Source organism: Phyllobates terribilis, unplaced genomic scaffold (assembly GCF_046119375.1).
Source record: "Phyllobates terribilis strain yellow unplaced genomic scaffold, ASM4611937v1 Scaffold_2__4_contigs__length_985480577, whole genome shotgun sequence".
Lineage (NCBI taxonomy): Eukaryota > Metazoa > Chordata > Amphibia > Anura > Dendrobatidae > Phyllobates > Phyllobates terribilis.
Genome location: NW_027362762.1, coordinates 49,422,384 through 49,435,683, shown reverse-complemented (window position 1 = coordinate 49,435,683; position 13,300 = coordinate 49,422,384). Strand labels below are relative to the sequence as shown.

Genomic DNA, 13,300 nt, shown 5'->3' with positions numbered 1-13,300 from the left:
GGCACCGTTAGGGGGAATGAGGCAAAGCCGGTATTGTTATGGGGTGTGCTGCAAGGCAGGCACTGTTTTGAGGGGCACACAATATGACGGACATAGGTCTGTCACAATAGCTGGGGGTTCTGATCTCCATCAGGAGGATGGGGTTCAGAGTGAAGCTCCAGAGAGGAGAAGAAGAGCAGGAGGCCGCGCTGCATTACAGGGTGGTTCCTACCTGACACATTTATGGTATATACTTTCAATGAGACAAGAGAGTTTGTGCCCCTGACCCACACGGATGAGTATTCCTATGAAGTTTCATGTGTCTGTACACGACCAGCAGCCGATACCGCTCATTCCCACGCAGAACTGGTTTTTCTTGTCACTATTGTACAAAGGAATCTACAAAGAAAAATCATCTGAGTGCCAGAAACAAGACAATATTAAAGCAGTGAAACTCCGGAGGATGAGTCACCGACCGGCTAATGACAGGCCTTGGGGTAGAGAACTGGCACTTATCTGGGCACCCGCAGGGTGTCTAGTGCACCGCTCCCCATAAATCACTACCCAGTGCCAAATCCCACAACTTATACAGTGGACCACAGAAAAATCATTAGCGGGGATGTTACGTAACAATACAGGGCGCCTGCAGCGACGAACATCACAGTAAGGGGGTGGGGGATTCCAGGGCCATCAAGAAAAGTTTGGAAAGTTTCTAACAAACTTTCTGAAACTAGTGAAACAATCTCTGCTAGCTGTCATTGATCCAAAGGCTGGAAACCTGTCCAGACGTAATGCCTTTCACAGCTGAGGGTTTGTTACTATTGTATCCAGTCGGGGTCAAGGAGACAAGATTTCACTTAAAAGGAAGGGCAGAATGAATCCAAACCATAATGATGATCTTGATCATAAAGGGGTGGGAGCCCGTCACCGGACTCTTTTTAGACAAGACGATAACTGCGAAATGAGCGTTCCTAGGAAAACTTATACCCAACTATCAGGACATGTGAACAAGCAGGAAATCACCCGACGAACATGCAAAAAAACGATCATTCTTAGAGTGCGATGATTTTATTTAGCCAGCTTAAAAATTATCGCTCTCGGCAGCACATCGTCCCATGTAGCACAATATGATCATTCTGTGCTAATAGGCTGCCAAAGTTGTCAGCAGCACATGCCTTGGTTACACAGGACGATGTGCTGCCTAGAACGATGGTTTTTAAGATGGCTTTACAAAAAAAAAAAAAAAAAAAAAACGGGGATCATCTCACCCGACGAAAAAGCCTTTTGCTCATTTGTAAGGAGATTCATAGCCGGATGCACAGAGCAATTGCCAATATGATCGTTCTGTGCTGATCAGCTGCCATTGTTCTCGGCAGCACATGCCTTGTCGATGTGCTGCCTAGAACGATGAATTTTAAGCTAGCTTTAAAATTTTTTTTAAAAAAAAACAGAAAAATAAAAGGGGGATCATCTCACCCGACGAACAAGCCTTTCATTCATTCGTAGCCTGATAGTCTAGTACAAGAAGTGCTCATTATCCAGTGATCAGCCCTAGATGGATACCATCCTCACAGAATTCGAGGCGAGAGCACATCTGTCTTGACCGTAGCGCAAGACGTCTTATTCGCACGCATTTTCACCATTATGAGCTCCTCATACTTGGCTGTCCTCATCCTGACCCCATACACACTACAGAAATAATGTACACAGCCGAGGACCGCCCTGTAAACAATTCACCTCCGCTCGCCCTCCGTCCTTCCGCTCACCCAGCAAAGAAGAAACGGGATTCTGTTTGTTTATGGCGGGGCGATAACAGCGTCTTATAAAGGACGGAGCAAGATGATTTGTGTATGAGCGGCTTAAAGTGCCAGAGAACAGACCTACAAGGAGCGTTCCTCTTTACTTTGTTTTAATATAAATCTCTGCTGAATGACAGTGAATGGAAACATTCCTTCTAACAAGGCTCAGCATTTTAGAACAAGCTCAGGACAGGTTTTCAGTCTTTGTATTTGTGTTTTGTTTGCTGAGATTTTCTTAAGGTATTGCAATTAGGAAAATCTTCTTTATCCTACGCACGGCGGCCGTGTGAGCGGCACATTCTCAGGAAAGGGATTCAACCTCCGTCCACACACAGCAAGCAGAGATCTTCAAGATCAGAAGGGATTCAATCAATTTGATGGCTTGTCATTTTGACTGACACCATATAATGTACTGTAAAATGGAAAAATGTATTCCAAATGGGGTGAAATAACGCAATTTCCCCCCTTTTTTTTTTTGCAGAGTTCAGTTCATGGTGCAGTAAAAATGACCCTCTAAGTATACAAAAAATAATAATCATCAGAACGTTGTCAACAGAGATGAAACATGGCATGGATAGCATCATCCATCGGACTGATATTAAGTTGGAGGGGTTAGAATGGCCTTACGGTGATGTGAGTGAATAAGTTATGTTCATCCCTTCGCTACAACGCCGAAAATATATCTCCCACAAATATCGGATCAATGCTGACCCCCAATATTCATCACTGACCACTGGCTCTAAAACGTCTCAGACAAGCTCTTTGCTCATAGGAAGCTCCTGTACTTCTGCGCCTCTGATCAAAAGAATCTCAGTTTTAGTGTCTTTTTTCCGGAGCAAATATTTTTTTAATTACCTGGCCACTGCAGGAAGCCCCTACTTCAATGGAGGTTGAAATGTCCGCTCTCCCTTACTTCCCCAGTTATAATTAATCCCATATGTTCAACGCGAAGGGGATAAGTCTCCTCTCTGGAGATGTCCGAGTGGATTTTAATTTTACTCTACGACACGCTGTATATGGACGGGAGATGCTGGGAAGGTGTATAAGGGGTATTCCAGTATCCAAAAATGATCATCTATTCTGGAGTTAGATGGGGCATACATATTACCGTGTGATTAGTACATACCAAAAAACGTAGCACCTGCTGAAAAATTTGGTAAAAGAGGGATACGGATACACGGCAGTTGCACGGTAATAAGATGTGGCTCTACAGTAAGCGCCAAGATCAGCATCAGCCCTTAGGTACAGAATCAAACACTGGACATATCACCTGCCATGAGCGTTATGAAGACCTTTTTACACAAGACATAGCTGGTTGTGAAGAGGAATATATTTCAGCGGCTTACTTGACATTATTTCTAAAATATAATGGTCATCCCACTGGGAGGATTGTTTCCTAAACAAGAATGGATCCCAGGAGCCAGGAACAGATAATTACTTCCCTTATTAGTTGCAGACTATGGAAAATTCTATATGGGTAAAGACGTTTGATCAGTTTCCTAGCAGAATGTTCTCCAGAGAGGATCATCTCCAGCCAGAGATGAAGGACGGAGAAATAGAATACTGCTTCAATGGCACAAACCACCGATCAAGAAAAGAATCAGATATTTGCGATGATCATGAGTCATTTCCACATTCTATGGGATCTCTCCACTCTAGAGGCAGGAAGACTTACACTACTTTACCCACCAAGTCTCGTACGCCACCTTCCAAAGGAGCGAGATTCCTGGTGTCTCCTACACGTCGCCTCATTATACCCCCAGACTCCCTATCCATACCAGGTCCCCCCCCCCTATCACCTGCATTCTAAAACTAGTTCCCATCGGCTTTAAATTTTGAACTAAATTCTGCCATGTAGCCAGTGTGCCGTAGCCTCCATGTCGGCACTAGTTATACTTTCCATATTGGCATCAGAGCGGATCTGGAGGACTTGGTGCAACTACAATTCACGTTTATTTGCACTGGCGCCATGCGTTAGCACGTATCCCCAGCAGACGACACATGCCCCTATTCAGACTCAGCATTTAGAGGAAGCTTTGCCCTGATGGGATAACTAATAACACAAATCAGATATTTTTTATAGCATGGCTGTGCCAGGGGTGGTGCCCCAGCAGGTGGCTCATTACGTTACTCAGTGCACCAGTATCCAGCAGCCGTCATTGTTCTGCTTGCTCCAGGATGGAGATGATGGGAGAACATATGAAGTGAATTATGAATCCAAAAGCTAAATCCATAAAAAAACTTTAAATTATTTTTTTCCGCATGAACGACCAGCTAATCTGGAGACGGACACTGGACGCTTCTCAGAAATCATCTCTTCTGCATATTTGGTATTTCTTATTACAGGTCTCTACCCCGCGGCTCAGGATATGTGGATTATATACAGCGGATCTGTGACAGTGTGTGAGTGAAAACTGATAGATTTTGGAGGTGCTATCAAATACACAGCGGACATATGAGAAAGTGCAGAATACGAGAGCAGTCCTATGGTCAATATACAATGTAGATAGAACAGTGATTGAAAGTAGAAGGCGTAGGCCACCCGCCACAGCGAGCCCTCTAAAGGGGGGAAGGGGGCCACCCGCCACAGCGAGCCCTCTAGCGGGGGGAAGGGGGCCACCCGCCACAGCGAGCCCTCTAGCGGGGGGAAGGGGGCCACCCGCCACAGCGAGCCCTCTAGCGGGGGGAAGGGGGCCACCCGCCACAGCGAGCCCTCTGGGGGGGGGGGGGGGGGGGGAGGGGGCCACCCGCCACAGCGAGCCCTCTGGGGGGGGAAGGGGGCCACCCGCCACAGCGAGCCCTCTAGCAGGGGAAAGGGGCCACCCGCCACAGCGAGCCCTCTAGCAGGGGAAAGGGGCCACCCGCCACAGCGAGCCCTCTAGCAGGGGAAAGGGGCCACCCGCCACAGCGAGCCCTCTAGCGGGGGGGGGGGGAGGGGGCCACCCGCCACAGCGAGCCCTCTAGCGGGGGGGGGAAGGGGGCCACCCGCCACAGCGAGCCCTCTACCGGGGGGGGGAGGGGGCCACCCGCCACAGCGAGCCCTCTAGCGGGGGGAGGGGGCCACCCGCCACAGCGAGCCCTCTAGCGGGGGGGGAGGGGAGGGGCCACCCGCCACAGTGAGCCCTCTAGCGGGGGGGGGAGGGGGCCACCCGCCACAGTGAGCCCTCTACCGGGGGGGGAGGGGGCCACCCGCCACAGCGAGCCCTCTAGCGGGGGGGGGGGGGGGGAGGGGCCACCCGCCACAGTGAGCCCTCTAGCGGGGGGGGAGGGGGCCACCCGCCACAGCGAGCCCTCTAGCGGGGGAGAAGGCAACTCGCCGCATGCGGAGGCCATTTAGTGCAGATAAAATTCTTCAGGAAGCCACAATGCAGAGAGGATTCTAGACTAGTCTGGAGGATACTTTACAATGTCAAGAATATTCAAGTGAAATTTATACTATGTGAAAATTATTCTGATAATCATTAAAAATTACAAATGAAACATTCTCTTGCGCATGCGTGTACCCCACTGTTACTTTTATCTAGTAGAATCCTCTAAGGGTGTGAAATATTATGGGATTATTAGATGAACTACCCACAAAAATTATGTCCAGGGGGGAAATAACCAACGTCATTACATACCACAGTTGCGGCTGAAAATGTCCAATAACATGGAAGATCTGCTAGTCCGGCACACCCTTAGTCTTGTCGTCGGAAGTTTAATACTTGATATATCAATTTTGGGCATCTTTCAATAAACGTCAAAAGGGGAGCAGACTGGAGGAGGAAAGTCCATATAATGACATAACTGCAGAACGTTAGGTGTGGTTCTTGTTGAGATCAATCAATAACTAACAGCCTCTAACATGGCAGAGTAGAGTGTCTGCCTCTGAGCAATACGGTGATTCCCTTTAATATTTAATATTACATTACTGCTAAACCCACTGTGTTTGGCCAAGGCGCTCATATAGATCATATCGTACAGTAGTTACTTTGCTTGCGGTCGGGTGCATTTTAAACCATGAGGTTTAATAGACCACTTGTGCACCAACTTGTAAGTTTCTGTTTTTCCGCAGGAATGCCTGCGATTTACCTGTGCGAAGAAACGGATTTTGGAGCTATATAGTTAAATACACAGGTAAACTAAGCGCCAACAGCACAACCAGAGCGCGCTCCCATGATAAATATGTATTGCAGTGAGCACTCGAATGCTTCCGTTTTGTCTTGTGTGAATTATAGTGAGCCTATTAGATGTTTTAGAAAGCAGAATGAGCCGGCTCCAAAGACGCCCTCCTCATCGCAGCGCCGCCCCCGGGGGCGCCCGCCGCCCCACAGAGCCCACAACGGGGGCGCCCTCCGCCCCACAGAGCCCACACTAGAATCCTCTTGGTATTGTCCTAACTGACAAAATCTATTTCTGTCTACCTATTACGGTATATGGGTGACAATGTGAAGTAATAGAATAACTGCAGCGGACTCGTATATGTTTGAGATGGTGGTCCGATGTAGAGCAAAGCAGCAGTAAGGTGTTACAGCGCCATACACGCAGGTGTGGCTGTGCCCAGTACTGCAGCGTTGCAATGCTAGCTAAAGGATGTCCTGTGTCACAAAGAGACAATCACAGCAGACTACAAGAACTGAAATCTACCACCCAGGTGCTCTGCAGTGATGTCAGCACATGGCTCCTTACATCAGACATGATGGATGATTATTACTGTCAATACCTGATATGTAAGCATGCATAAGTAACGCGCATCCTGGAAACATAATGTGATGCATAATCCCTACTCTGGCTCCAGTGGCTTCTCTACTGATGATCTGGAGCACATCATCTTATGGTATGAATCGCTGGCGGACACAGACCGAAAAGGGCCCCTGTGCAAGAACAATATATGGGCCCTTTGCAGCTGAAGAGCTCCTAAAAATGCAAAATTGCACCTGCTTTAGAGGTAGAAATGGGCCCCTCACCTCTTGGGCCCACCAATGATATGTCTGCCCCAGGAATGAATCATTTTAAAGATTAACAAAGCTGCTCTCTTCTCTAGCTCACTAGGCGTGATGGCACTGGCTCTGTGGGGGTGGGATTCCTCAACAGCCGGCCCCCTAGCAGCTGCCCTATCTGCAACACCAATAGCACCGTCACTGCCCAGAAACGGTTATAATTTGTGGCACGTGACTAGCTAAATGCAATTACTGGCTAAAGAAGGTCACCGATGTGGCCCGTGATTGACTGAGGGTTATTGCCTGTGTGTCGAGGGGGTACCAGAATGTAGAGACCAGTAGGGGACCAGGGAAGTGTTGAAATGGGAAAGAGCAAGATCGGGTGGATTATAAACAAAAAAAAAAAACTTAAAATTTCTTCCAAAAATTGTGCATCTCTGCAGATTACACCTCAATAGGGCTGGGCTGCAATTCAGAAAACACTGCCCATGGACAGGAGTGGTGATGCTTTGAGAAGAAAGCAGCCATGTTCTTCTGATTCTGGACAATCCCTTTAACTTTTCAAGGACATGGAGATTAGGTCGCATACTCAGCTCTGCTGCATACTCAGCTCTGCTGCATACTCAGCTCTGCTGCATACTCAGCTCTGCTGCATACTCAGCTCTGCTGCATACTCAGCCCTGCTGCATACTCAGCCCTGCTGCATACTCAGCCCTGCTGCATACTCAGCCCTGCTGCATACTCAGCCCTGCTGCATACTCAGCCCTGCTGCATTCTCTTAGGAAACCTTCCACATTAAACGCTTCCAGCCTGCGGCCACCGATCCGTCCTCAGACTGATCAATGCCGACCTCTAAGAGACTAATGTACTCTAAGTGTGCACATTCATTTACAGCTAAAACCTCAGTCACAAGCTACACACATCCGAAAACTCATTGACTATTGATGAGCCGGAGCACAGGTACTAAGGCGTTAGCAAGACCTGAATCAAAGTGTCCAAGTCTGCACCGTGCAGAGGCCCTGCGCTCCCTGCAGTCAGTGGCACACTATGGTTTCTACATTTTTAGCAATTTGTGACTTGTTTGTTTCTCATTAAATCTACATACAAGTGCAGAAAATAGAAAGAAGGGACCACAGATAACCATGACTATACAAAAAATGGGGAACAAGGGACACCCTGTTCTGGTCACCAGAGGGGGAGCACAGCACTCGATAGTGATCCTATGTATTTGGGGTGGCGTGGACCTTTAAAACAAGAAGGGTCAATGGAATCCAAATTGTTTTGCAAGGGCTTCAGTCTGCAAAGTACAGATTTTAAGCCTCGGGATCAATATTTCCATTCTTTGAAAGAATGCCAAAAGTTTAGGAAAATAAAAAGTGGAAAATTACAAACCGAGGGGCATTTATCAGGTCATTTTTTCCCCTGTCTAGCCTTATGGGATGGCACCTATTGCACACTATATAGTGATTTTGGTACATCTTTAAAATTCCAACCATGTAACAAACAGTTGAGTTTTCACTTCAAATTTTACGACTTTTTCATAACCCTGTCATTAAGGATGAGTGGACGCATGGAAGTTCGGGTTAGTCGGGTCCAATCGAACTTTAATCCAAAGTTTGTTAAGGGTACCAGAACTGCACCCGAATTCCATAAAAATCAATGGGGACCCGAACTTTGGAGCTGGAATAGCTCTCGCTCTCCAACACGAACTGTAAAACGGGACTTCCTTCCAGAAGTCTGTGTTGGGAATTCAGCACTGAACACTAGGTGTCTGGTATGAACCCAGAACTTTGCAGTTCGGGTTCGCTCATCTGTCATCAACATTTGCACCAACCTAAATTTTGGCGAGAGAAACAATGAAACCACCAGAAAAAAAACTTGGTACAAAGTATGAAAAACTTGACGAATGCAAAGATGACAAAAACTGAGCCAGAAAAGTGGCGCAAACGAGATGATGAATCATCACCCAGCATAAAGGAGAGAATAACTTTATGATCGCTGGTGGTCTGTCGGATAGGAACTCCACCAGTCGCAAAACCAGGGCTCTTCAGATCCCAGTCTTAGTGGAGAAGAGGTGAAGCATGTGCCCCTCCGCTGCATTCATTCTCTATGGGAAATCAAGCAGTGGATGGGAGATAACTTCACATTTTGATACAAACCCTTTAATCCTGCAATCAATCCCCTGCAAAATTCAAGTTACAAGTGGATTTGTTTCAGATTTTCTGCAGATTTTGTATTTCGCGAAGGGTAAACATATGATTCCAGGTCTCACTTTGTAAAAATTTGCAGCAACAAACCATCTTCTCTTGTGGAAAGTTTCTGTGCAGAAATAGAAAAGTGGCGAAAGCTTTCAAAATCTGCTGCGGGAAAATTCCTACATCTGTGACAAATTTGTTGCAAAAACCTTAGGATTTTGCTACAGATAAGCGGCGAAAAACTCTGTAGCAAATCTGCTACGTGTGAAACTACACGCATGGACTTGCGCTTACTAGGGGACGCTTCTTATTTGTGGGGGGCTGGGGTTGTACTTACATTTTTGCATTTTCTGGCAGTGTTATGGTCCGAGCACAAGATCAGTATACTTCTATATACACTTAGAGACGTAGAAAAGGAAGCTTCTCCCACCGCATCGTGATCGTCACAAGACCCTTCCTGATCCTGACAACCGGGGGGTTATTACAGTGTGTAACTAAGTCCTGACCTACTTTATTCACTTACTTCCCCCATTCTCATACTCAAGACCCCCTGTACACTCACTGGGGGTGTAAAGACTTTTAACTTAGCCCCAAGAAACATAGTAAGAGTTTCCATGTAGACAGTCCGCTGTGCCCCATTCCTGCACAGACAGCTCTGCCAAATGAAGGCTTCTACAACACGGTGCATAATGAAATTCAACCGCTTTTAATTTCCATATTAGTACAACCCCCAATTCTAAAAAAAGTTGGGTGCTGTGTAAAATATAAAACAAACAAAAATGCACAGATTTGGAAATCTCTTATTACCATATTTTATTCATAGAAGGATAAGAGACTACAGAAAAGAAGTTGAATCTTGGATATTTTTTTTCATTTAAAAAAGTAACTTATTTAGAAATTGATGGCAGCGACATAGCTCCAAAAAGCTGTGACAGGGTTAACAAAGGCTGGAAAAGTAAATAATACCAAGTAAAACAGCTGAAGGGTCAATATTCAAGTATAAAAAGAGTGTGTTAGAGAGGCAGAGTCTCCCAGAAGCAAAGATGGTCAGAAGTCACCAATCTGTGAACAACTGAGGCTAAATATTGTGGGGCAATTTCAGAAAAATGTTCCTAAACTTAAAATATCAAAGACTCTGACGATCCCACCATTTACAGAACATATTATCAAGATTCAGAAATTCTGGAGAAATCCATGTGCCCAAGGTAGACAGTCAGTATTGGAGGCTCCTGATCTCTGGGGCCTCAGGCGGCTCTGCATTAATAATGGACATGATTCGGTCATGCAAATCACTGCATGGGCTCAGGAATGTTTCCAAAAATCATTGTCTGTGATCAAAGTTCTTCATCTGTGGATTCGGGAGGAGAGGAACCATCCAAGCTTGATGTCAGAGGAGAGGGACCCTCCAGCTTGTTATCTCTGATGTATGGGGGGCATTAGTGCCTATGGGAGGGGCAGAGCACACATGAGAGGCGCCATCAAGGCTGAGTGTTATATAGAGGGGATAGACTCTGTCTGGATGGAGCAAATGTCGCACTATTTCAGGGAAAACCTTGCATATTTCAGCAGGACAATGGTAAACCACAGCCGGCCTCCATCACACAGCACAGCTCTGCAGAAGAGTACTCCCGGGAGGAACCTGCCACCTGCAGTCCGGATCTTACACCAATAGAAAACTTTTGGTAAATTATGAAAAGTATAATACAGCAAAGACCCCAACATCAGACAAGAAAGAGACAACCTTCCTCTCCCCAAACTCCAGCAATTGTCTAATCTCCCCGATGTTTACAGACTGGTGCAAGGAAAAGGAGACGCTGCACAGTGGTGGACACGGATGGGCACAACTTTTGCAATTTTTAAACTAGTTCATTTCTTTCAAATGAAATTGAAAAATGTCCAACGTTCAACTTCCAATCTCTTTCCTGTGATATAAAATATGGAGTTAAGAAATTTCCAGACCATTGGATTCTTGTTTTCTTTAAATTTGATACAGTGCCCAACTTTTTTTTGGAATTGGGGTTATACATGGCGTTGGGGTTGTCCTCCCAGGCCTGTATCCATAAGTAACAGATGCCCAAGTGATGCCATCACAAGTCTCTTATAATTGGTGATAATTGAATGGAAATGAAGCTAAATTATTGGATAATGAAAAGTTAAAATCGACTTTGTAAAAGACTCTGGCCGGGATTCAGCAACGTCTTTGTGCCTATTTCGTCATTTGCAACTTTTTGAGCAATTGGACTCCAGTACCTTAGTACATAATCTGTCTAACTTTATTTTTGATCATTTGAAAACTAACGTGCAACATTTTAAAAGGATTGTACAAGGAAAAAAAAAGAACAAAAAAAAAGGAAAAAAAATTAAAAATAAATAACATTTTCATAAGTGCAAGAAGCAAGAACTCAAGTGCACCACTGAAGAGTTTGGTACTAAAAAGGCAATTACAAAAAAGAAATGTCACTAATTAACGAAAAAAAATGCAAATGATGAATCGGAGCTTAACTCCTTCACAGTGATGTGATTATTGTAGGACAGGTCTGGATTTAATCTACATATACAACAGAGAAACTTTATTTTTGGACATCCTTTTCTCATATTCCAATCACATCCAAAGCAGCATCAAAGCTGAATTCACACTGCATTGTCAGCAAAATAACGTAGTGTTCAGTCTATTCCATACTGAGGAATCGTACAGAAACACTTTTTTGGGACCGCCTCAGGGGGAATGCATGTCCCTGTAGGTCTATAAAAGAGGTATACATCCTCCCAATATATAACGTCTGACATTCATGATAATCAGTGTGAATAGATCCTGGCTGTCTGTATAGGGACAGACACATCTCAAGCAGCTGCCAGCACCATTGAGTGCCGCTTTTAGGGACTTGTAGGATGTCTTAAGAGAAGTCATTACAAGTAAATCCATCTACAAGGTCCCTGAACATTATAGTTTGGCTGTAGAACAGAATTGAAAACAGACCTCCTGGCATGGGAATTACAGCGACTTTACACAGAGGGAGGAGCGTTACAATGTTCTTATACAGGCAGAACACCCCAACAATGTGCGGATTAGTGATACAAAGCAGATGGGACCGGCCCAGGACTGTGTACACAGCACACACTGCAATCCTGAGAGTTAATGTTTGCTCTGAGGGCTGAGTCTCTGCATAAAAAAATAATAATAATCCTGAGTATAGTAAAGAAAGAAAAGATAATCTGCAACATATCCTGCCCTGCATGTGCACTCCTTATACCAGGGGGAGACCATGAGAATGGATCCATATGGATCACAGAAGTGACCACAAACCTCTCCTGCCCTGATACTTTGTTACAATGTATCACTGCAGGTGAAATGTAGCACTCTGGAGTCCAGGGTTGTTGGCAGAACTGCTGTTCTGTCTGGAAAGGTTTTTCAGTTGTTCGCGGCATGCCCCAATTCACCAACAGCAAACAAAGATATGGACGGTGGTGAGAAGTTCTAACAAAGTTGCAGAATGTTCGTTTAAGTTATAAAGATTTGTACCTTATATAAAGTAATGAAAAACAACAACCTCATGTGCCATATGCAAATAAATCCTGAAGTGTCCACTGGGCGTGCCTGGACCATCTACATGTCCTGGTGATATGCAAATGATGCCAGACATGTCCACTGGGCGCATCTGGACCATCTAAGTGTCCTGGTGATATGCAAATGATGCCTGAAGAGTCCACTAGGCGCGTCTGGACCATCTAAGTGTCCTGGCCATAAAGAAAATGAATCCTGAAGTGTCCACTGGGAGTATCTGAATCATCTTGACATGGATGTCATCTGTAAACGCCATTCACCGGCTGCCGAAAACCTGCACAGCGGAGCTTGAATACGGCACATGCGGAGAACGTTTGCTCTTATGAGAGCAGTCAGTAATTTGGTTTACACAGGCACAGAACCTGGACATAGTAAGCACAGGACATGCACAGACCAATACAGATCATTCTGCCCAGACAAGAGACAACATTCTGCTCATGCACTGGTTTAACTTAATTCTCGGACCAGGGTTGGCATAGACAAGAATGACGGTCTGGACACACCCAGTGAACACTCCAGGCTTCATTTGCATATGACCAGGACACCCTGCCGGTCTGGTTACACCCAATGGACACTTCAGTCTTCATTTGCATGTGGGACAGATATGATTTTATTAAAGTATGCAAAACTACATATCATTAATGGATGGGAGTTTAGAAAATGGCAGGAGGAGCAGATTTTAGGGGTTATTCCTGCTGTTTCCATTTAAACTGGAAGATGTAGCTCGGCATAACGGTTACACTTGCCATTCAGGAGTCTGGAAAAGCTGGGAAACGGTCACCATGGCCAACAGTATAGATACAACAGAGGATTTCAGTTCTGAACGGCAAATTTAAAGGAGGATAT

At 45.5% G+C, this 13,300-nt stretch overlaps 1 protein-coding gene across 4 annotated transcripts in view; it reads right to left on the bottom strand.

Moving 5' to 3' along the window:
• The window catches only part of CAPN5 (calpain 5), a 60,898-nt gene that overhangs the window by 44,177 nt on the left and 3,421 nt on the right, over window positions 1-13,300 (bottom strand). Inside the window, exon 1 of one of the 4 annotated variants that reach the window (XM_073661598.1) lies at window positions 9,230-9,252. The exons of 1 other annotated variant lie outside the window; for it this stretch is intronic. The gene's annotated coding sequence lies outside the window, so the exon portion shown is untranslated. Of the gene's footprint in view, window positions 1-211; window positions 326-1,455; window positions 1,478-9,229; window positions 9,253-13,300 lie in introns of those variants that run through there. 2 more of the 4 variants (XM_073661607.1, XM_073661592.1) reach the window with 2 other exon arrangements.